General features: G+C 40.7%; 1 pseudogene; it reads left to right on the top strand.

Moving 5' to 3' along the window:
• LOC131409166 (serine/threonine-protein kinase MARK2-like) overlaps window positions 1-16,101 on the top strand; it is a 28,891-nt pseudogene extending 12,790 nt beyond the window's left edge.
• The last annotated feature ends 8,091 nt before the right edge of the window (window positions 16,102-24,192 follow it).

Here is a 24,192-nt window from a genome sequence, read left to right as displayed (position 1 = left end):
ATACATTCACATCTCTCACAGTGAATCAAATGCAAAATCACAAAAATAAAAAAATGCTCAAATTCAACATACTTATGTTCTCAAAACCTCACACACTCATGCTCAGTAAAATAGTCCCTCTCCCCTTACACAATCACATACATATCATCTTTGTTGGGGACAGGTTTGAGTAGCCAGCATAATATTTTTCCTACAACTCTCCCTCCCCATTCTCTTTTCCAATTCCCAGTGTGTAGCACTAGATACATTCAGGATACGGAGACTATGAAGAGAAGATTTCCAAAGTAGAGAAAATACAAATGCTGGGTGGCAGGTGGGAGCAGATATACAAAGATAGCTTTAAATCAGGTGAAGGAAAAAAGTCTTTACTCTCTGTTTGTTTTTGCCTGAGGCAGGGAGGCATCCTCAGTCACTGATCTGTGGTCACTGGTTCTCTCCTAGGAGCTCCTGCGTGAGCATGTAGAGCCTCCCAGTTGAGCCAAATGACGTCAGTAGAATCTCTCTAACTCCCTCCCTTATTTGAAATTTGACAGAATGCTTTTTTTCCTTAAAAACAAAATACAGATTGAAGAGTATAAACACAACCTTGAAGTCTTCTTAAGAGAAGTGGTTTATAAAGCATCAAAGGATTAATTATATGCAAATGTTGCTACTAATTACTGATGAGCCTCATCCACCCCATTAAACAAGCACTATGTGAATGTTTTTAATTTCTGTCTATGCTTAAAAATAATAAAACCACAGTCCTTTGGAAGCCTCTGATTTAAGATATTGTACTTCAATAGATCCTCTCCAGGTGGGTCAATGAGAGTAGGTGAATGATTCATGATTGAAGGAGTTGGAGTCATTGGATGTCAGCTCTGAAAGGAAAATAGAGAAAAGCACTTCTTAACATGGAGTACAAAGTCTACCATGTTCTATACTACAAACCTTACCTCAGCCATTCTAAACTTTACTCATTGCTTTTCAGCCAACACAGCTCTCTTTTTCTGCTTCTCCAATGCATCATTCTCATTCCCACTTTGGGATATTTGTGCAAATAATCCTCTTTGCTTGAAATGTTCTTTCCCATTTTTCACCCAGCTAATGCTAGTCATATACAGATGTTGGTTCACACATCTCTTCCGCAGTGAAGACCCGCAGAACCCATGAATTAGTTGGGTCCCACAGATTAACTTGTATGACTTTTCGTGGCCCTTGGTACTCCCACAGTCCAACGTTTCTTTTTTTTTTTTTTTTTTTGTGAGGAGGACCAGCCCTGAGCTATCATCCAATGCCAACCCTCCTCTTTTTTGCTGAGGAAGACTGGCCCTGGAAGATGGGCCCTGGGCTAACATCCATGCCCATCTTCCTCTACTTTATGTGGGATGCCACCACAGCATGGCCTGACAAGCGGTGTGTTGGTGTGCACCTGGGTTCCAAAGTGGTGAACCCCGGGCCGCCACAGCGGACCATGCACACTTAACTGCTTGTGCCACCGGGCCAGGCCCCCAACTCTTCTTAATAAAGAGAATTTGATATTTACCTGCTTCAGTTCAATACTATCCTATCCCTTACAGAGGGTTCTCATTTTTTGTCAGTTGAGTTTTGGAATGGGTATGGACAGACAACACTGGAGAGTTGGAAATAAAAAAGGGGGAGGAACAAAAAGATAAGAGGCAGGTGGGCTGGGTCTTCACAGAAAGTTTTTGGCAAAGGGGAATATGTAGATGGAGAGCAGGAAGCTCTAGAGTAGCTAGGGGGTGTGAGAATATAGAAGAGAGTCAAGAAAATCTTAAATGTAAACCTTTTTTTGTAATGTTCTGAAAGAAATGTAAGTAAAGATTGGTGCCAATTTTCAACTACTTTTTAACACCACTGCTTCTTCTGACAAGTCAACTGTTAATTTTATTTGGATTCGCTTGAAAGTGATGCATTATTTTTCTCCTGATGCTCTCAAGGTTTCCCTAGTCTTTGACTTTCATCATGTTTACGATGATGTGTCTTTTTATGAGTCTCTTTATCTTCATCCCATTTGGAGCTCATCAATTTTCTAGGATGTATAGATTATTTCTTTTAAATAATTTTGGGAACTTTTCAGTCATTTCTTGAATTTCTTTTGTTTCTCTTTCTCTCTCCTCTCTTTCTGTCACTTCCATCACGTGTGTGTTGGTACGGTTAGTGGTGTCCTACAGTTCCCTGAGGCTCCGTTCATTTGTCTTCACTCTTTTTCCCCTTTGTTCTTTGGGTTGCATGGGCTCTATCAATATGTGTTCAAGTTTACTAATTCTTTGTTCTGTCTTTTTAATTCTAATGTTGAGGCCCTCCAGTGACTTTTTATTTGAGTTATTGTACTTTTCAACTCCAAAGTTTCCATTCAATTCTTCTTTATGAGTTTCATCTTTTTATTGATATTCTCTAGTTGTTATGGCATTGTCATAATACCTTCATTTACTTCTTTAATCATACTTTCCTTAGTTCTGTGAACTTGTTTAGAATGGCTACTTTGGAATCTCTTTTCTGTTAAATCCAACATCTGACAGATATCTGGTAGTTCTGTTGCTTGTAGAAGGAAGGCAATTAAGATTAGAGAAGAAGTAAATTAAATAGAGAGCTGAAAAACATAGAATTAGTGAAACCAAAGGTTGTTTCTTGGAAAGATCAACAAAATTGACAAAACTTTAGCTAGATTGACTAAGAAAAAAAGAGAGAATACACAAATAACTAAACTCAGACATTGAAATGAGGACATTACCACTGACCTTACAGAAATTAAAAGAATTTTAAGAAAATACTAAAAACAATTATATGCCAACAAATTAGATAATATAGGTAAAATAAACAAATTCCTAGAAACACAATAATTATGAAAAATGACTCAAGAAGAAATAGAATCCAAACAGACTTATAACAAATAAATAAATTGAATTAATAAGCAAAACCTCCCAACACAGAAAAGTCCGGGAGCCTATGGCTTCACTGGTGAATGCTACCAAACATTTAAAAAAGAAGTAACACTAAATCCTACACAAATTCTTCCAAAAAATACAAAAGGAGAGACCACTTCCTAACATGTTCTATGAGGCCATTATTTGCCTGAAACCAAAGACAAATATACCACACAAAAACTGCAGACCAATATCCCTTATCAATATAGACACAAAAATCCTCAACAAATACTAGCAAACCAAATCTAACAGCACATTAAAAGGATTGTACATTATGACAAAGTAAGTTTTATCCCAGCAATACAAGGATGATTCAACATAAAAAATTCAATTAATTTAACACACCATATTAATAGAAAGAAAAAAAATAAAAACACATGATCATCTCAATAAATGTAGAAAAAGCATTTGATAAAATTCAACACCATAACATGGTAAAAACACTCAGAAAACTATGACTAGGAAGGAAATTCCTTGACATCATAAATAGCATTTACCAAAAACCCACAGCTAACATCACACTCAATGTTGAAAGACTGAAAGTTTTCCCCTAAGATCAAGAACAAGACAAGGATGCCCATATTTACCAGTATTATTCAACATTGTATTAGAAGTCTTATCCAAAGTAATTAGGCAAGGAAAAGAAATAAAGGGCATCCAAAATAGAAAGGAAGAAGCAAAACTATCTCTATTTAGATAAAGTAATCCTACATATGGAAGTACTAAAGAATCCACCCCCAAACTACGAGAGCTAATTAATAAATTCATCAAAGTTGCAAAGTAAAATATCAATACGCGAGTCAGTTATGTTTCTATACACCAGCAATAAACGATATAAAAAGGAGGTTAAGAAAACAATTCCATTTACAATAGCATCCACATGAATAAATTCCTATGAATATATTTAACCAAAAAGATGAAAGACATATACACTATCACTTTGGAACACCACTTGTTAATGTTTCATAAAGTTGAATAAACACCTACCCTGTTACTACCCTCAATATTTATTCAAGATAAATAAAAGCATATTTCCACAAAAAGACATACAAGGAAGTTTCATAGGAGCTATATTCATAATAGCAAAAAAGGAAAGAAGAGATGTCAGCAGGAATGGAGAAGTAAGAATCTCTGAAAATTCTCTTTACTGTAAAGCAAAGAGAGCACTCACAAAAATTGTCACTATTAATATTTTTCACAACTTTGGAAATTAAACACAGACTTGCGGGCCGGCCCCGTGGCTTAGTGGTTAAGTGTGCACGCTCCGCTACTGGTGGCCCGGGTTTGGATCCCGGGCGTGCACCAATGCACCGCTTCTCCGCCCATGCTGTGGCTGCGTCCCACATACAGCAACTAAGAAGGATGTGCAACTATGACATACAACTATCTACTGGGACTTTGGGGGAGAACAAAGGAGGAGGATTGGCAATAGATGTTAGCTCAGAGCCGGTCTTCCTCAGCAAAAAGAGGAGGATTAGCATGGATGTTAGCTCAGGGCTGATCTTCCTCACACACACACAAAAAAAAACAAAAAAAACGCAGACTTGCAACAATCCAAGTAGTGTTTATTCAAGAAGAAAGGATGAATCTCAATAAGAAATGCAAACTTTCTTATGTTTTAGTTTTCTTTATTTCCCTCCCCCTCTTGCCAGACTTATGATAGCCTTGACAACCAATAGGCCCACAAGCATGGTGAAAACCATCAGCCAAGCAGCCTCTAGACGCAGTAAAATGGAACTCCTCCAAAGACCAATTTCCAAATAACTGTCATTATTTAACCTGTTGAGTCCCTGAAAAATCCCACTCGTAAGACTTTCTTTGACCTGACTCAGAGGTCTCTGCTTTGAATGTTTCCCCTCAAATTTCATGTGTTGAAATCCTAACTTCCAAAGGTAATGGTATTAGGAGGTGGGACCTTTGGGAGTTGCTCAGGTCATAAAGGTGGCGCCTTTGTGAATGAGATTAGTGTTCTTATAAAAGAGACATTACAGAGCTCCCCAGCCCCTTTCCACCATGTGAAGACATGGTGAGAAGGTACCAGCTACGAACCAGGAAGAGGACCTTCAACAAAACATGACCATGCTGGTGCCTTGATCTTAGCCTTCTCAGCCTCTAGAACTCTGAGAAATAGATGTTTATTGTTTAATAGACACCCAGTCTATGATAGTTTGTCATTGTAGCCCAAACAGACTAAGGCAGTCTCCCAATGTGAAGAACTATTTCCTTGAGGTGTTTGTGTTGGAGAGAATGTTTGTTGAAAGCAATCAATGAAAATTGTTTAACATTGTAGTTGCCTTAGGTCTAATGTATTTGAGGCAAACAACAAGCTGATAAAAATCTTTTAAAGGTAAAGCTTGGGATGACATATCCATTGGGGGTTTTCAAAAGTTCTGACATATCACTGGGAATTTAGCAGACCACATACATGCATAGGGCTGTGTACATACCCAGGGTTGTATGCATCTTCTCCAGGAAAGATTTGAGATGGTCCTAAGCTCTCTCCTCTAGCTGACCTTGAGGCTCTGTGAAAACAGGAAATGAATGCTAAAAGTAAAAATGCTGAAAGCAAGTACCAACATGCACACCAAGTAGAATTTTTTGGAAAACTCTCAAAGACTTACTGGTTCCAAAAATTAAGGAAATTTCTGTCTAATCACTACTACCACTAAGCTAACTGAGCAGAGACTTCGTACATGATAAAGAATATAAACTTTACAGAATTAATTCAGGATAGTCACTAAACAAATAAATAACAAGAATAAACTCTGAATGCAGAGAAATCTGATTTCCACAGTTGCTACCTTATAATTTTTTAAATATTCAAATTACAACAAGAAAAATCAAGAATATATGGCCATACACAGGAGAAGAAAGCAGTCAATAGAAACTGTCCCTGAGGAAGCCCAGATGTTGGAGTTATAGGCAAAACTTGAAATCAGATATTTTAAATAGGTTCAAAAAACTAAAGGAAACCGTGTCTAAAGGACTAAAGGAAACCATGTCTAAAGGACTAAAGGAAAGTATGAGAATAAAGTCTCACCAAATAGAGAATTACAACAAGAGATAGAAAGTATACAAAAGAACCAACTTGCATTTCTGCAGTTGAAAGTACAATAATTGCCATGCTAGAGGAGCTCAACAGCAGATGTGAGGAAACAGAAGAAAGAATAGGTAAGCAAACTTGAATACAGGTCAATTAAGATGATTGAATCAGTGGAACAGAGATGAAATAGAATGGAGAAAAATAAACAGAGCTTCAGGGACCTGCAGAGCATGATTATCATACCAACATACACATGGTGAAAGTCCCAAAAGCAAAGGAGAGAGAGTAAGAGAGAGAGAAAGAGAGAGACAGAGAAACAGTACTTGAAGAAATAATGGCCAAATACTCCCCAAGTTAATGAAGACATTAATGTGCACATCTCAAAATTTCAATGAATTCCAAATGGAATAAACTAAAAAAGATCCACACATAGACACACATAATCAATCTGTCAAAAAACAAAGACAAGGAATATTGAAAGCAGAAAAGAGAAGTGTTTCATCACATACAATGGATCCCCATTAGATTAACAGCTGAATTCTAATCAGGGACCGTGGTTAACAGAAGGCTATGGGATAGCATATTCAAAGGGATGAATAAAGACTGTCACCCAAGAATTCTACGTTTAAGAAAAATATTTTTTAAAAATAAAGAATTTAAGTCATTACCAGATAAACAGAAACTGAGAGAATTTGTCACTAACAGACATGACCTAACAAATTACTAAAAAAGTGTCGTTTAGGTTGAAATGAAAGGCTACTGGATAGGAATCCAAATCCACATGAAGAAATAGACAGCCTAGAACAATTCTACTTCTGTGTATATACAGATGGGGTTCAGGGCAGGCCACCCCAAGATGTCCCACTCTGGTTTGTGGATTATTTCAAGCTGAAGACAATAAAGGCTCAGAAGACTCTGAAAGAAACTTTGACCTCCCCCTCTACTAACTGCCTAAAAGGATTTAAGATAGAAGGCCTGTCCCCAGGACAGGCCATCACCTTAGATAACTCTGGGTGTTGATAGACTGGGAGGGTCCTTCCTAAGCCCATTCTTATCAAAGTTCTGTCTACCAAACATTCACATTTGTAAGAGAAATCTCCATTTGTAAAGGTTTCTCCCTCTCTGTACCAGGAAGAAGGGGGGATGACCTCATCTCTAGAAACTTATCAATGTGGAAAGTGAGGCTGCATAATAACTTTACTCTTATTTACTGTGCTTTTCTGGTAATCTCCCATAACTGACTCCCCCCACCCCCAACACCCTCTTTTGTCTTTAGCTGAAGAAGATATTTAAGTGGAGAACCTCTGCCATTTTGTCGAGTTACCCAGTTTTTCCAGGTCTCTCCCATGTATACATGTTATAAAGCTTTGTTTGATTTTCTGCTGCTATTCAGTCTCATGTCAGTTTAATTTGTAGCCCAGCTAGAAAGGACCCAGAATGGGTAGAGGATAGTCTTCCTCCCCTTCAATACACAAGGTAGTTAAAAACATATTTTATACAAAAACTTGTACACAAATATCCATACCAGTATTATTCATAGCAGTCAAGAAATGGAAATAACCCAAATGTCCATCAATTGATGACTGGATAAACAGCATGTAGTATATCCATACAATTAAATATTACTTATCCATAAAAAGGAATGAAGTACTGATACATGCTACATCATGAGTGATCCTTGAGAATATTATATTAAATGAAAGAAGCTAGACACAAAAGACTACATATTGTATACTTCCATTTATATTAAATATCCAGAAAAGGCAGATCCATAGGGACAGAGAGTAGATTGATAGGTTCCAGGGACTGGGGGAAAAAGAGAATGAGGAATGATTGCTAATGGATATGAGATTTCTTTTGGGGAAATGAAAATGTTCTAGAATTAGAGTGATGATAGTTGCACAATTTGTGAATATGCTAAAGTCCAGTGAATTGTACACTTTAAAATAGTTAATTTTGTCGTCCTAATTGTATCTCAATTGAAAATGCACATAAGTGAAAAAACAAAAAATAAATGAATACAAAGTAAATTATAGAAAAAAGCTAAAGAAATAGTGGTATAGTAATACAATGGAATGTTACTTGGAAATATAAAGGAAAAAACTCATTCTGTCAACAAGATAAATCTCAAAAAGGTTATCTTGAGAAAAAGAAGTCAGAACCAAGAGTACATTCTGTATGATTCCGTTCATACAAAGTTTTAGTTTAAGCAAACCATAGAGGTAGATATTAGATAGTGGTTGCCTGGAGTAGTGGTGGGGGAATTAACAGAGAAGGGGCACGAGGGAACTTTCTTCCCTGAGAATAATACTATGTATCTTGATTTGGGTGATGTTTATATGTATGTGCACATTTGTCAAAACTCATCAAAGTGTACACTTAATATCTGTGTATTTTATTATATGCAATTTATGTCATTAAAGTTGATGTATAAAAGGAAAAAAGGGAAGGAGGTAAGAAGTGGTGAGGCCACCATTGACAGACTTTAGAAAGCCTGGAAAACCTGGTGTTTGCAGTTATGCCATTTAGTTTATCGAACAGGCTTTGGAGGAGAGGAAATTATCATTAAATTATCATCAAATGGCCTCAAGGTAGCTTGGAAAAAGCAGTGATCCTTGTTTTTTAGCTTTTTCTAAGATACTGATACAATGATATTTGGGCTCAGAGTCAAGGCTGTCTCTTTGATTACATGTAAAATTTATATAGAGTGGATCAGCCTACAAAGCTTGAGCAATCAACAAGGTACAGCTGAGAGGCTGATCCTTCTCATTCCCCATTATGATGTCTTTTGGGGATCTTTTCTCCTAAGGTCTTGGCAGTGCATTCATGTATTCCGACGCTATCTCCTACCTGTATATACATACACTTACAGTGATGAAGGGGATTGACTTCTTAGTTTACCCTTGGGATAGAGATGAATGAGGTATCAAATGTCCATACCAGAAAGAATGTCAGATACATTTATGGGGTATATACCCTGTGTTTAGCATTTTAACTATGTTCTAATTTAATCCTCTAAGAAATGAGTATTTAATTCATTTTTTATAAAATATTTGAAGCAAAACACTCATTCTATAACTCCCTATGGCACAGCTGAGGTTCAGGGAGGTTACGTAACTTGTCAAAGGACACACACTAGTATGTAGCTGAGCTCGTATGCAATCTCAGTTCTGTTGGACTCTAAAACTGGTGGCTTTACCACTACATCAGATTCCCTTCCAATTAAGGATCTCTTCTCAAGGAGAAAAAAGCTGAGGACTGGATAAGGATATTGGTTTGCTCAAGTTCATGTAGAATAAAACTATAAGTTGCTGAGCTAGAATACCAACCCCCTGCCTACTGACTTTAGTCCAGGATTCTTTCCACCAAAGCCTCACCAGCAAGTGGGAATTGAGATATAACCGCAACATTTGGTACTTCTTGACTCTGGTGTTTATCCTATGCCCAGAAGTCTGCTGATTCTGCAGCCACATCTCCATGGGGCCATGTCAGTGCTGCCTCTCTGTGTATCACTTGACCCTAGGAGCTTTTCCAAAACTAAAAGAAATCATAGAAGAAAAGGCTAAATACACTAAGTTCATCTTTCTTCTCTTGAAAATGAAACGAATAGATGTTTGTAATGAGAACAAACACTCCAGAATGCAAGACTTGTCAGGGAGATGGATGCTTCCTTTAGGGCAATTTGTAAATATGGATCTATATTTATTCTGACTTAGAAGCTATTTTTTCTAAAAGAATTGGAAATTGAGTTCATCCTTTGGGATATTCTCACTAACTCTGATCCAGCCTAGAGGACTGAGTCAAATGTCAATGTTCTCTTTCACTTGGGGTTTTTGTGAAGATTAAATTAGATATTGCAGGTCAAGCATTAGAACATTGCATGTATTTAATAAATCCTCAGTAAAGATTAGAAATAATGGTGATAATAATAAGGATGATGATGGTCGTGGTGGTGGTCTTCTTAAAGAAGATATGGAAGTGTCACGGAGAGTTAAAGACTGGAAAAGGAAATTAGAGAGACAAAGGTTTTGAACATGAAAACGTGTTGGTCACTTTAGAGCTGTTTTCTCTGTGGGTAATTTCAAATGAATTGTCTTTCTTTGAATCTGGCATCTCATGTAAGGAATAGTGAGTTAGGAGGAACAAGGGATGTAGAAGAAAGTAGAAGAAACAGTTATGGAAAGAGTTACCAAGTGGCCATTGTATTTAATACATAAACAAGGAAACAATTTTAGTTAATGTTTGATTCATATGAAATTATTCTTTGGGTTATAAAGGGAATAAAATAATTTAATGGAAAGAGGATACATAGGAAATCTGAACAACTGGCTCTCTAGTCTCAGCTATCTCCCTAATTGGCACACATGCTTAGATTTCAGTTTCCTAACTGGTAGGATTCTATGATCTTTATGAAAAGAAAACTTTGTGCCCTGAGAGTAAAATAATCATATTGAAACATCTGATTTTGATAGAAAGTTCACAGTACTTATAAAACTATAGTATATAACACATTACTAAACAAATAAAGCTCATTTTAGCCTTGTTTTGAAAGAAAAAATTCTTACCTGGTGACCCTATTTCAGTATTGAAACTTGATGACAAAAACAAGGGAAGCCTGTCTAGTAAGTTCATTGTGGTTAGAGAACACACCTTGCATGATTTCTACTTTTTTAAATGTATTTCATGGCCAAGAATATGGAATATCTTGGTGAATGTTCCATGTACCCTTGAAAAGAATGTGTATTGTGCTGTTGCTGGTGGAATGGCCTATGAATGTCAGTTATCTCCATTTGGTTCATTTTTTTTACATCTTGATGATTTTCTGTTTACTTGTTCTATCGATTGCTGAGTGAGGTGTGGTGAAGTCTCCAAAGAAAACTGGATTTCTCTAGTTTTTTTAATATTTCTATCAATTTTTGCTTCTTAGGTGCACATAAATTTATAATTATCATGTCTTCTTGCTGAATTGATCCTTTATCAGTGTGTAATATTCCTGTTTATTTCAAGTAATTTTCTTACTCTGAAATATACTTTGATGTTAATCTGGTCATTCCATCCGTGGTAGGTAGAATTCTGGGATGACCCCTAATGCCTCACATCCTTGTATAATGTTCTCCCCTGGAGATAACCAGCAAATAGGAGAGTTAGGTTATGATATATGGCAAAGATGAAGGGATTTTGCAGATGTAATTAAGGTCCTCAAATTGTTGATTTTGAGTTATTGAAAGGTGATTATCCTAGGTATATCTGAGCTAATCAAGTAAACCTTTAAAAAAAATGCAGCAGCTCTACTATTGGCCTTGAAGGAAGAAAACAAGTTGTTGAGAATGCTGGAAAGAAGGCAGGAAATGATGAGTGTCCTCTAGGAGCTGAGGGCCTAACTCCTGCAATGACAAGGGACTGAATTCCACCAGATCTGAGAATCCCAGCCTCAGATGAGATTACAGCCCAGGAAGGCACTTTCATTTCAGCTTATTGAACTCCTCCCTGAGCACAGGATTCAGCTCACTTGTATTCGGACTCCTGAACCACATACACTGTGATATAATAAGTTTACTTTGATTTAAGCCACTAAATTTGTGATAATTTGTTGTGCTCTGGTAGAAACTAATGCACCAGTTTTCCTTGGTTCTGTGTTTTGATGCATTTGATCTTTTCTATCTTCTTACTTTTAGCATAGCTATATCATTACACTTCAAGTGTGTTTTTGTTGTTAGTGTTAGTATATAGTTAGATTTTTTTTTTTAATCAAGTCTGACAATCTCTGTCTTTTAATTGTTGTTCTTAGGCCATTTATTTTTAATGTAATTATTGATATGTTTGTATTTAGGTCTACAACTTTATTATTTCTCTACTGTTTGTTCTCCCAGTTTTTTAGTTGCATTCAGTGGGAAAGCAAATGTGGAATATGATTATTCCTTCTGGATCAAAACCAAAGGAAGAGTCTATTGGTTTTTAAATACTTCAAGAGAAGAAAAAAATGGTCTTTATATTTACCAAGATGTTTACTTTTACAGTGATTTTTATTTCTTCCAATAGATAAAAATTTCCATTTGGTATCATTTTCTTTTAGATTAAAGACCTTCCACTTGCCATTTTTTGTGTGAGAGTCAGCTTCTAAAAATTTTTCTTTTTTAATCAAAAATGTCTTTGTTTTGCTTTTCTTTCTGAAAGTTATTTATTTTAACAGGATATAGAATTCTAGGTTGGCCATTTCCTTCTTTCAGTGCTTTAAAGATGTTCTATTGCCTTTAAGCAGGGTTTTGTCTTTTTTCCTGATGGGAAGTTGGTTGTTTTCCTGTCATGGCTAACAGCAGTGTGCCAGGTGTGGTTTTCTTTGCATTTACCCCATCTGAGGCTGCCGCCTGTAGGAATGCGGTCTTCCAAGACCTGAACGCTGGGCGCTGTAAGCCCTATCCCTTCTCCATCTCTGTCTGATCCCCAGTGGTGCAGCCCCACAGCTTCTACCAGTGATCCCCATGAGACAAGGCCAAGTGGTCCTCCTGGAAGTGTCCTGCAAGCTGGGAGATCTGGATGTCCACCTTGGGCTCTCATTACCCGCCAGAGAAACCATAGGCTTTCTTGGTGTGGTGCTGTGTCTGCCTGGAGGAAGGGTCATGTGGTCAAAATTGCTCTTTTTATCCTTCTAAGGTGGTTCATCTCAGTCTCTGTGGCCCAAGGGGGCACCTACTTCACCCCAGGGGTCTGGAATTTTCACAATGGTGTCTTATCTATGGATGGTTGCTAGTTGATCTTCTTGTGAGAAGGACTGAAGTTGGGAACCACCTATTTCACCATCTTGATGACATCACTTCCGAGTTGATATTCTAATGGAAGAGATAGACAGACAATAAGCAAATAAATAAGTAAAATATATAGTATTTTTAATAGTGATATTTTTATGAAAAAACAATGTGTTTACCTGGTTTGAACTTTTATTCAGGCATATCAACTGTAACAAGACATCTCTGAGAAAACTGAGACATGGAATATGGACTAGTATAATATGATACTGTTAATTTTGTTAGATTTTGTGATGGCATGGTGGCTATGTTTAAAAAAAGTATATATCATTTAAAGATATGGATTAAGGTATTTCTGAATGAATAAAATAGGATTGCAGAAATGTTGGTAATTGTTGATGTCAGGTGATAAATATGTGGAAAAGGGTCATTATATTATTCTTTCTAATTTTGTGTATTTTAGAAATTTTCCATAATACACAGTTTTTTTTTTTTTTAAAAGAAAGCAATGGATGAGTGTGGTAGATAAGACATGGAAGGGGCAAGGAGAGTGTCAAAATCAAACAGGGAGACTCGGAACACCTGCATAAGAAGATAGCATTTGAACAAAGGATTGAAAGAGGTAGGAGAGAAAACCATGTGGATCTCTGGGGGAAGAACGTTCTAGGCAGACACAGGAGAGAGAGCCTGGGGTGGGGGTGTGCCTGACATGTACAGGGAACAAGGAGTCTAATGGCTGGAAGGGAATAAGCAATGGGTAAAAGTAGGAGGTGGCTTCAAAGAGTTAACAATGAGTGAGAAAAAGCACACAGAGTCATACCCAAAATATATGCATAAGACCCACAACCAATAAGAAAAAGACAGGCAATCCAGTATAAAAATGGGTAAAAGACCTGAACATGCACCTCATAGAACAAGAAATGGCCAATAAGCATCTGGACAGGTGCTCAACTTCCTTTGGGGCCAGGAAAATGCTAAATAAAACCACAGCGTTGCGCCACTACACACTCACAGAAAAGCTAAAATTGAAAGCATTTGTTTTGTTTATTTTATTTTTGTCTGGAATCGTTTGTTTCCATTATAAAGATCAGTTTTGCAAGTGGACTTGGGAAGTGGTGTTTTTTGACCAAGCTTCTCACCAGCTTTCTCAATTTTAAGCCAACCTTGGGACACCTTGACTCCAAGATCACAAGTGAGTCCAGGGTGTGCAGGGCCTCTTTGCGGTCTCTGCTGAGAAGGAGACCCACGTTGGCAACTGCTGGCTCCTCAACACCATCAGCACTGGTAACTTGGCCAAGGTGAAATTGGCCTGGCACATCCTGACCCACAAAGAGGTAGCCATGACCATCGTCGACAAGACTCGGCAGGGTTCCTTCAGCCTCCAGAAACTATCCTGCAATGTAGGAATCAATAAGACTTTGAATTATCCCAACATAAATTATTTGAAGTGATCGAGACTGAGGACTCACTCTACCTTGTCATGGAGTACACTAATGGAGGAGAAGTTTCATTACCTAGTGTCTGATGGATATATGATAGAAAAAGTGGCCCCAGACAAATTCTGAGAGACAGTGTCTACTGCAGAGTGCTGTCATCAGCAAGTTTATTGTCCACAGAGACATAAAGGCAGAAACCCGGCTCTTGGATGCTGATGTGAACATCAAAATTGCAGACTTTAGCTCAAGCAATGAATTCCTTTGGCAGCAAGTTAGGTACCTTGTGTGGCAGCTCCCCTTACGCGGCCCGGAACTCTTTCAGCAACAAAAGTATGATGGTCCCGCAGTGGATGTGTGCAGTGTGGAAATCATCCTATACACGTTGGTCAGCAGATCCCCGACTTCTGGTGCACAGAAATTCACAAAGCTGTGGGAGCAGGTACTGAGAGGACAATACCATATTCCCTTCTACATGTCCATAGAGTGTGAAAACCTGCTAAAGAAATTTCTCATTCTCATTCCCAGTAAGAGAAGCACCTTAGGGCAAATCATGAAAGATTGATGGATGAATGTGGGTCATGAAGATAACAAACTAAAACCTTATGGTCATCCACCCCATGACTATAAGGACCCCTAGGGCCTGAGTTGAGGATGTCCATTGGTTACACTTGAGAAGGGATCCAGGTCTCCTGATAGGCCAAAAGTACCACAAAGTGATGGCCACATATTTGCTCCAAGGCTACAATGGATCCAAGCTGGAAGGCTATACCATCACCCCGAAGCCCCAGGCTTCAGCTGATGTGACCAACAGCAATGCTCCTTCCGCATCCCACAAGGTACACATAGTGTCTCTGCCAACCCCAAGCAGAGGAGTTTCAGCAAGCCTGCCATTCTTGCTTCAATCCTGACTCTAAGCATAATCAGAGTAGCAATGCAGAAATCAGTGGCCAGAGGAGGACCAAGCGGAAGGATGGAAGGCTGGCAGCACGCAATGTCTGCCAGCCCCCTTCCTGTCCTGGAGACAGAGAACCCCCACTCCCTTCAGCAAACAGCAACCTTTCCACCAGCACAAAACAAGAATTCTCTGATTTTGGAAAGGACCAGCCCTGACCAGGCCTACACAAGAAGGACAAAGTCATCCTAACTGTGCCAGGGTTGGAGCCTCCTTGGCTTCTGCTTCCCCCACAGTGTTCCCAGCCCTGACCTGCACCAAGAATCCCAGACAACCTTAGTGCAACTTCACCAGGCCCGAGGCTGTGCAGACAGTAACGTGAGGTCCCGCAGCCCAGCATGGCTCCCAGTGTGTCCCCACGGCCTCCCCCTCAGCTCACAGCATCAGCAGCAGTGGTGGTGCCCCAGATTCAACCGATTCCCCTTGGTGTGTCAAAAAAAAACTCTGTCCATACTGGGTGGCCCTGCCAGCTGTGACCAGCAGAATTTCCCCTTTGGTGTGACCCCAGCTTCTCCCTCTGGCAACAACCAAGGCTTTGCAGCAAATTCTCCTTCAGTTTTATATACAGAAATCTCTGTTTCAGGTTTGCCAGAAGCATCTTGAATGAACCCAAGAGCAAAGACTGAGTGGAGATGCTCAAACCTCCTATGGTGGGCAGCAGAGGCAGTGATAAAGAAAAAGAATTTCGAGAGGCTAAGCCTTGCTTGTCACACTTACATGGGGTGTGAAGATGGCCTGCTCCGTGGAGCTTAAGGAGATTAGGCGAGAGAGGGAAAACATGCTGGACGCAAATAGCCGTGTGCAAGCTGTACTGGAAGTGCCTGCTCTGTGCACGCGGGGCCCGCGGGGCCCACGGGGCCAAGGGCCTTTGCGCAGTGGAAGATGGAGGTGTGCAAACTGCCCCATTGCTCTCTCAGCAGCTTCAGTTTAAGAGCTACCCAGCACCTCCATGGCCTTCAAAAGCACTGACGACAAATTAACCGAGGAGCTTAAGCTGTAAAAGGCTAGCGGGGGCTTCATGGGAGACAAGAGCAGAGGCTGGCTGGCCCTAGCTGCCGGATCTGCCGCTCCATCCACAACTGGGAGAAACTGCAGACTGGACTGGGGTCTTTTTCCTGGAACACTTCTCTCCTCCCTGCCCTTCTCTATCTCTTCTTCTGTGTTTGTGGGGAATGGAGATGGTTCTGTAGAAATAAACACAGTGCAAATGAAAACAGGCTGGCCATTCAAAGCTCACAACAGCAAGGTGATCAGCCACCATCACCTGCCCCGGCAGAGGCTCCAGTGCAGGCAGGGGAGGGAAGCGTTGTGATGAAAGCAAAGGGAAGGCTCCGGCTGGGCCTGAGCGGGAGGTGTCGGCATGGGGGAGCTGGAGGTGGGCTCACTAGGTGAGGGGGCTGCTCAAGTGCTTGGTTTGGGGAGCAAATTTGGCTTTCTCTGGTGGTCCCTGAGTTTGAAGGGGTGGGGGATGAGGGTCAAAAGAATGGAATTATAACCCCGGCCATGGAAACGGGGTAGAAGTTGCCAGTGAGGGCCATGGATTGGAATTCTGTGTAACTTTTCTCCTGTCAGAGAAGATGTCTCTGAAATTACTCTCTTCACTCAGCCCCTGGGAAGAGAAACTGCATCCATAGATGGTGGTGGGGAAAGGCCGTGGGCCTGACACTGACTTGGCAGTCTTCCAAAGTGACCACAACCTGGTCCCATTTTGTGAAAGATGTTGAGCGCTTTCCTAAACAAGAACCCTGTTGGTTAAAAGTCATAGACCCCACCCCACCCCACCCACCTTGTTGAAGAGCTATGTAGTTGGAATTGATAATTTTTGCTATTACACATGCATAAAAGAAAATGTGAACCTATGTAAGCTGAAAAGAATTTGAAACAAATCCTTTAACAATCAGGTCTCACATTTAAATGTAAGTCAATTTATTGCACTCCTGAAACAAATCCCAGTTTCCCCCAGAGTAAAAGAACCTTATGATGGCCCACGAGGCTCTGTACGACCTCCCTGTGCCCTCTCTGACCTCATGTCCTACAGTTCTCCTACTCTCTCAGCCTGTTCCTGCTGCTCACCTCCTGCTCTTCCTTAACAGGCCCCACACTCCCCTGCCCTATAGCTTCAGTACGGACAGTGCCCCCCTCCCCACAGGCACCCACATGGCCAGCTCCTTCCATCTTTGCCCCATGTCACATTCCCCATGAGCTCAGCCTCGACTATTCTGTTGATAAACCCATCCACCCAGTACAATTTCCTTTCTTATAATCACCCATATTACCTTCTAGTATACTATATAATTTACTTATTCATGTTGTTTATTATTTATTTTCTGTCTCCCTAACTCTACCAGAACGAAATCTCCACAGGGACAGAAATCTGTCTGCTTCCCTCGCCGACGCATCCCCATGGCTCAGAAGGGGCCCCGCCGGTAGCAGGCCTTCGATAAATATGTGTGGGAATGAAACGAGATTCCGGACCCAGGGTCTTCTCCCTGACACCACAACTGCCTGCGATAGTAAAGAGGACGATAGTAATCCCAGTCATAATCCGTGCATCATAACCCTAGTTTACAACGCATTCTCACATAAATAGTCCAAGTAGGTCAGAAATCGTGCGGCTTTGCGCTGCTGGGTTTATTTTTAAAATGCGAGCTATCCAACTGGAGCGTCAAGTGTTAACGGAGCAGAGCCTGTTATAACCAGCAACATGCTATAAACTGTGAAGCTACAAAATTAGTAGCAACGTTTTGGTTCCCTGGGAATTTTAGATACATTAGGAACCTGTAATTACCGACTCCATCTGCCTACTCTGTCTTGAGCTTAATTACGTATTTCAGAAGGAACGTTTTCCATGTTTTCATTTTTTGTATATATAAATATTTAGCTACATCTCTTATCATTTTCTGCCTCCCTTTCCCTCTGCTTTTGCCATTTACAATCTCCTGAGCTATTTTTACTTCCAAATTGCAATATCTTTCCTCAGAATCAACATGAGAGAGATTGGAGCCAAGAAATTTATTCTGCCAATGTCTCCACAGCATCTTTGGAGCCGGGTGATCCAGCCTCAACCTGCATTTACAAATGGTGCGGAGGGAGCAAGGGCAGCTCTAGTGTCTTTTCCAAACAAAATATTGATAATATTCACTCCATCTCTACAATAGATAATGTACAGGCCCTTCCTGAGAGTGCAGGGACATAAATGAAATTGGAAAACTATGCGTTAAGCAATGTTTCATAGGATCCTTTGTACCAGGATTTAGAACAGTCTTTGAAGTATGCATGTGGCTCTCTCAGAGGGAGGGGCAGCAGATACTGTTTCCTAGAATTATTTGAAAACTAAAAGCAAATTCTTTGGGGATGAGACACGCCTGTTAGCACTTCCTCCAACAGTATTTTGGAAACTGATGATCTGGTGACAATCGTTGTCTGTAATGACATCAGCATACTGGAGTACTGGTGGGTTTTAGCTGGATCTTTAGTAATTAGGAATCTTTCCACCTCAACGAAACACTAGAGAGAAGTACAAATATAGGTTTGTGTGTGGCAGGAAAATATAAGGTGAAATTAACTTGGTTCTCATTCTTCTTGCTGCCAGAGAGAAAAAAATGAAACGGTAATGTTATCCTTCACTCCCTCCCACCTTCACCCTCCAGATCTGCTAAGCCTTTGTCCCCATCGCTTTAAATCCTTCTGTACGCACCCCTTGGGGCCTCCACGAACGACCTGGAGAAACCTCCACCCAGGTCCGTGTGGAGAAGTTTAGCACCAAAGACGGAGGAGGACTCCCTGAGGCGAGGCAGTGTGTTGGAGCTGGGACGTGTGAGGAAGGGCTGGTCCACCCTGGGCGGGGGAGAGGGGACTGGCCGCCAGAGACCCGGGAAGGCGGCACTGTTTCCTTATGTGGGGAGGGAAGAGTGTTCAGCTGATGATGGGAAGGGTACCTGCTCACAGCCTCTGCCCCCAGTGAAGGCACAGCGGTGTCTTGTCCTGGGAAGGAGGGGAGGCTGTACTTCACCCCATGTAGTGGTGAAGAGCCTATGCCTCACTCTGCCCAATGAGCCAGGGTTAGCAGGAAGGGGCCCTAAACCTGGCATAGGCAAAGCAACAGCACTAGGTCTACCTTCAGGACTGGAAAATTCATATTTAAGCAGACTAAAACACCACTAATTTCTATTCAACTTTTAATGTAAGTGAATTATAGTACTACTTGCAATGACCCTTAAAATCCTATGCATTATTCATAATATCACTTATAAGAAGAGATTAATTCGGAATTCCAGGACTGAGTGATAAGATTAGCAACAGCAAGAGTGGGATTCCGACTGGCTCCCAGAATAGGGACGTCAGGTATAGGCCTTGGGCTTCCTGTGGGCTTAGCTGAGCATGTCTTCGTCCTAAAAGCAGTAGAGAGTGAAAGGAGGTTGTGTAACTAGCAGGGAGGCAGCCCCAGTGACGGGGGGCCTGGTGGCAGCAAGGTCAGGTAGGACGCTATTGGAAGGAGTAGAACAGTGCATTGACAAGATTTGTTCATCTACTGATTATAAATTACTTAGATAATCATATATTTTGTGCAACTTTTATGTTTAAGTATAATTATCATTTGGTATATTCTGATCTGAACACATTTTCTAGAAAATGGATTTATCTTACAATTTAGAGCCTAGGAAAACTATTTGCTTAAGTTAAAAATGTTAGGCCTAGACCCTTACAGAGTTTTTGGTCACAGTGTTAAAAGATGGTCTGCATTTGAATGGACTGGGGTAGGGTAAGAACCAGCAGGTCACCTTCCCTACCATTTTGCAGAGCAAGAAACACACTCGGGTTAATTAACTGGTTGAAGTTTCTGACCTAATCCGTCTCTGAGCCAAGATTCAAACTCACATAGAATTCCAAGCTGGTGGGCTCTCATCCACCCTGGTGCTCCTAACCCTTGACCAGCATAGTCACCAGGGGACTCACGGACGGGGGGACACTGTTACCCAAACTGGTGAACAAATGATGGTAAGATAGGGGGCAGTCCAGAGGAACGTGCATGTCTGTTTGTTAGAACAGAGGGTACGGGGAGTGTGTGGTTAATTGGACTGATTCTCGAGTCTCCAGCAGAGATAACATCCTCATTCATTTATTCATTTATACATTTCACAGATTTTTTGATTCCACAAACACTAGTTGAACATCTAATATGTGTTAGGCGCTCTGCCAGAGGATACTGTAGTACCCAAACAGATGTGCTATCTCCTTGTGGAGGGTCCAGTGGAGTGGAGGTGAACATCACTAAACCGTAATGACTTAGTTATCACTCGTGATAAGTGTGAGGAGAGGAATGGGCTGGAGCTGTGGCCGAGGGTAATGGGGTGGGGATGGGGTCAACACTGGAAAGGGGAGCCAGGGAATGCCTCTGACAATGACCTACTCTAGTTGCAATGGCAAAGGGAAGCAGGACACTTTTCTCAAATGTGCAAGAGCCTGGTGCTAAATCACAAGAAACATTCTAATCCAATGTGGGAATCAGAAAACACCTCCTGTAAGGGGAAATATTTGGGTTTTTCTTTGAACACACAAAACTGCTGTATAATGTAAAATTAAGGCACTGACATAACATCAGTGGGTGGTCGTGCCAACCTGGACTCCTGCAGTTGTGCTGCTCCGCCTGACTTTGAGTCTGTTCAGTCACAAGTTATCCGTGTGGGAATGTCGTCTTTTGGGAAGCTTGAGCTCAAAGTCCAAGACTAGGATACAGGTGCAAAAGCCAGAGCTGGAGCTGAAAAGTGCTGTGGGCCAAGTAGTTTCTAGAAGACCTTCTTACTTCCAATTCCTTTGCCCACGCTCAATACGCCCCCGGGAGAAGTCTGACCCCAGTCATTTCAGACAGTGACGCTGAAGAGGTTTCCCCTCCCCTGTGGAGTCTCACCTGTTGAGAAAGGGAGGCCCTGGGCAGTGTGTCTGGTGGTGCACTGAGGCTCCAACTGGGCCCAGCTGCAAAGAGCTTAGGCAAACCCGAAAGGAGTGATGACAAGACCAGCACTAGTTCTCCATTATCAAGCACTGGCTTTCAAATCAGCGTGAGGCCCAGAGGAAAGGGAGAGAGGTTAGGTAGGAAGAGAAGTGAGAGTCCCAGACAGCTAGCTCTGGGAGCCCAGTCTTTCTGGTTCTGTGATCTTGGTTATTTTATACTCTGGGCTCAGTTTCCTCATTTGTAAAGGGGAACCATAGCCCACCTTACAGGCTTTTTAGGTGGATAAAATGAGATAATTAATGCACTTGTCCTTTGCAAATTCTCCAGAGCTAATAAAATGTCAGAGTAACTGAGATATCAGCTGAGGTTACCTACTCGTTTAAAGGCAGGATAAAATTGGCTTCAAAGCCAGTTCTACATCCTGTGGAAGACTGAACACTCCAAGATTTCTTCACGTTCTGAAAAATTACATTTCTCCTCATCTGTTCTGGCTCTGATTTCTGGCTTCTGCATCTTGCATCTGTTCCTCTGTTTCTGCTTTGTCATTGACTCAAATGTCAAAAACAGCATCAATTTCTTGAGCACTTTCCCCACAAATTCATCTTGCATGAGACAGACATGTACGGGAAATTTTACTGGAGATTTGAGGGTACGTGGTAGGAGCTTACATGACCAGGACACACGGTAAAGTATTTAAATATCAAGTTCAAGAGATCTTAAAAATCCCTTTGGCCATTTCTGCAAATATGATCTCTAAATTCTCATCTATCCATGATAGATGAGATCTTTTCTTTCTTATTATTTCCCGTACATCAAAATTCTCGTTTCTTGGAAATTAACTTTTTATTCTCCACTCCCTTCCTTCCTTGTAACCTTCTTATCAGAATATTTAGGAGAAGCTTCCAGGCACATGGAAAGGCAAAGTTCTTAGTCAGGGGTCCTGGACATCTAGGGAGTCCTCCTTCAGACTTCTTTGATTACACCAGCCCTACAGAACTGTACGCAAATAGTTGTATTTATGTACATCTATTTCTTCCCGAGAGGAGATTGTGTAGCTTTTAAAGGATTCTCAAATGAGTCCCTGGTCCAAAGAATTTAAGTACTATGGCTGTACAGTTTTTTTTTTTTTTTACTGTGTTCCTTAACTGCAGGAGATTACTACAAAGCCCTATTCAAGAGAGAGAAATTGAAGCATACGATCCTGTAACATACATGAGAAGTAAGCCTCACTCAATAAATGTAAGGCTTAGGTACAATTATTTGTGTTCATGACAGAGATAAAATGGAGCATGAATTCACTTAACTAGAAATAAATGTTGCTTCACTGAATGATTCACTTTAGGATTTATTTAAATAATTATTTTGTTTGTGCAAGAAACATTTATTCGTGGATTGTCTTAGTCTGTTTGGGCTGCTTTAACAAACTGCCATAGACTAGATGGCTTATAAACAACAAATATTTATTTCTCACAGTTCTGGAGGCTGGAAGTACAAGATCAGGGTACTGGCAGATTCAGTGTCTGGTGAGGGCTCTCTTCCTTGTTCTTAGATGGGCATCTTTTTGCTGTGTCTTCACATGGCAGAAGAGTGAGTTACTTTCTTGGTCTTCTTTTATGAGGGCACTAATTCCATTCATGAAGTCTCTGCCTTTATGACCTAATCACCCTCTAAAGGCCCCACTTCCAAATACCATCACACTTGGGATTAGGTTTCAACATATGAATTTGGAGGGACACAAATATTCAGTCTATAGCCTGGATCAATTAGTAATTAAAGAGTTTGAAAAGAAGGTAAAATGGTAGAATCAGAGACATATATTTAAAGCAAAGTACCAAAAGTTCATATCATTTAAAATCTATCGGAAAGCAGTGTGTTACATAGCACAGGACTGATCATTTGCAGACATGAGTTGTTGTGACCTTGGATAAGTTGCCTTAACTCTCTGGGTCAGGGAGCACCCATCTGCAGATTGACGAAGTACGAGAAAAATGATGGTGCCGATGACGAAGATCTGAAATGAGAATGTAAGTCAACAGGAACATAGTTTTTTAATTATGTGGGACTTTTAAGCAACTCATGGAGAAGGTGGTATAGCTGTGCTCACCTGCCAAAGAGAGTGGGCTCTGAGACACAGAGCCGGGCACTGGGGGCTCTTCACGAACACCTGCTGCTGGCTGGTCAACTCGGCACGGTCTCTCATAGTTCTCTCAGGCAGAGGCTTCCTTGCATAGATCATAGCCCCTTCTTGAATTTTATCTCTGGTAAACCTCTTATCCAGCATATTAAGAACACGCATTAGCAGTGAAGCGCAATGAGGGACTCATCGTATTTTTGGAGTGTAACATGCTACTTTAAGAAAAGATAATAATAATTGCTGCTGTCACGTCATCAGCTGGGAAATAATTCTTTGTTCCTGACTTTCAACAATGCCTACTGGTAATATTATGACACTCGTAATACAAACAACAGTCTACACTTTCTCTCCCTGAATTGTTTGAGAAAATTATTGTTAGCTGGGTACTGTGTCCAACAGGAAAAAACAAACAAGCTTGTTTCTTTGGGGCTCGAGCATGCTAACTTTTTGGAGATAACTTTTGTAGCAGTGGCTAAGTTGCCCCGGGGGCCAGCAAGATTTGCTGCACAAAGGTGAACGTTCTCTCAGGGTTAAGCAGTGAGGCTTAAGGCGATTTAGGAATTTTGTATGGCAGACTGGCAGAGAGAGTCAGACGACCCCATGGAGTTGGCTTCCTCCCTAAACGCGCCTGGTGAGACACCTATAGGAATGTGATATACAGACTGGGAGTGTACGTGGTGGACACAAATGAGATTCCAAAGGATTTGAAAGACTTAACCTGTCAGTTTCTTTTGACCACCTATGCCACTTAGAGAAAAAGCTACTGTATAAATACAGTTGTGAACGATCTGATGTAGAATACTCCATTGGTCTGCTAATACGTGCTTTAACAAGGGCCACCCCTAACATTTTACAAGGTCAGGGGCATGAGTACAAAAAGAGGTCAACATAATACATATCTAAACATTTAAAAGTCATAAATAAACTAGAAACTGTTAAATAAAATATGTTTTATCTCCTGCCTTAATAAATAAGCTTTGTAACAACATCAAAGGCCAGGTTCA

Source organism: Diceros bicornis, chromosome 7 (genome assembly GCF_020826845.1).
Source record: "Diceros bicornis minor isolate mBicDic1 chromosome 7, mDicBic1.mat.cur, whole genome shotgun sequence".
Taxonomy (NCBI): Eukaryota; Metazoa; Chordata; class Mammalia; order Perissodactyla; family Rhinocerotidae; genus Diceros; species Diceros bicornis.
This window is presented reverse-complemented; position numbering and strand designations above follow the sequence as displayed.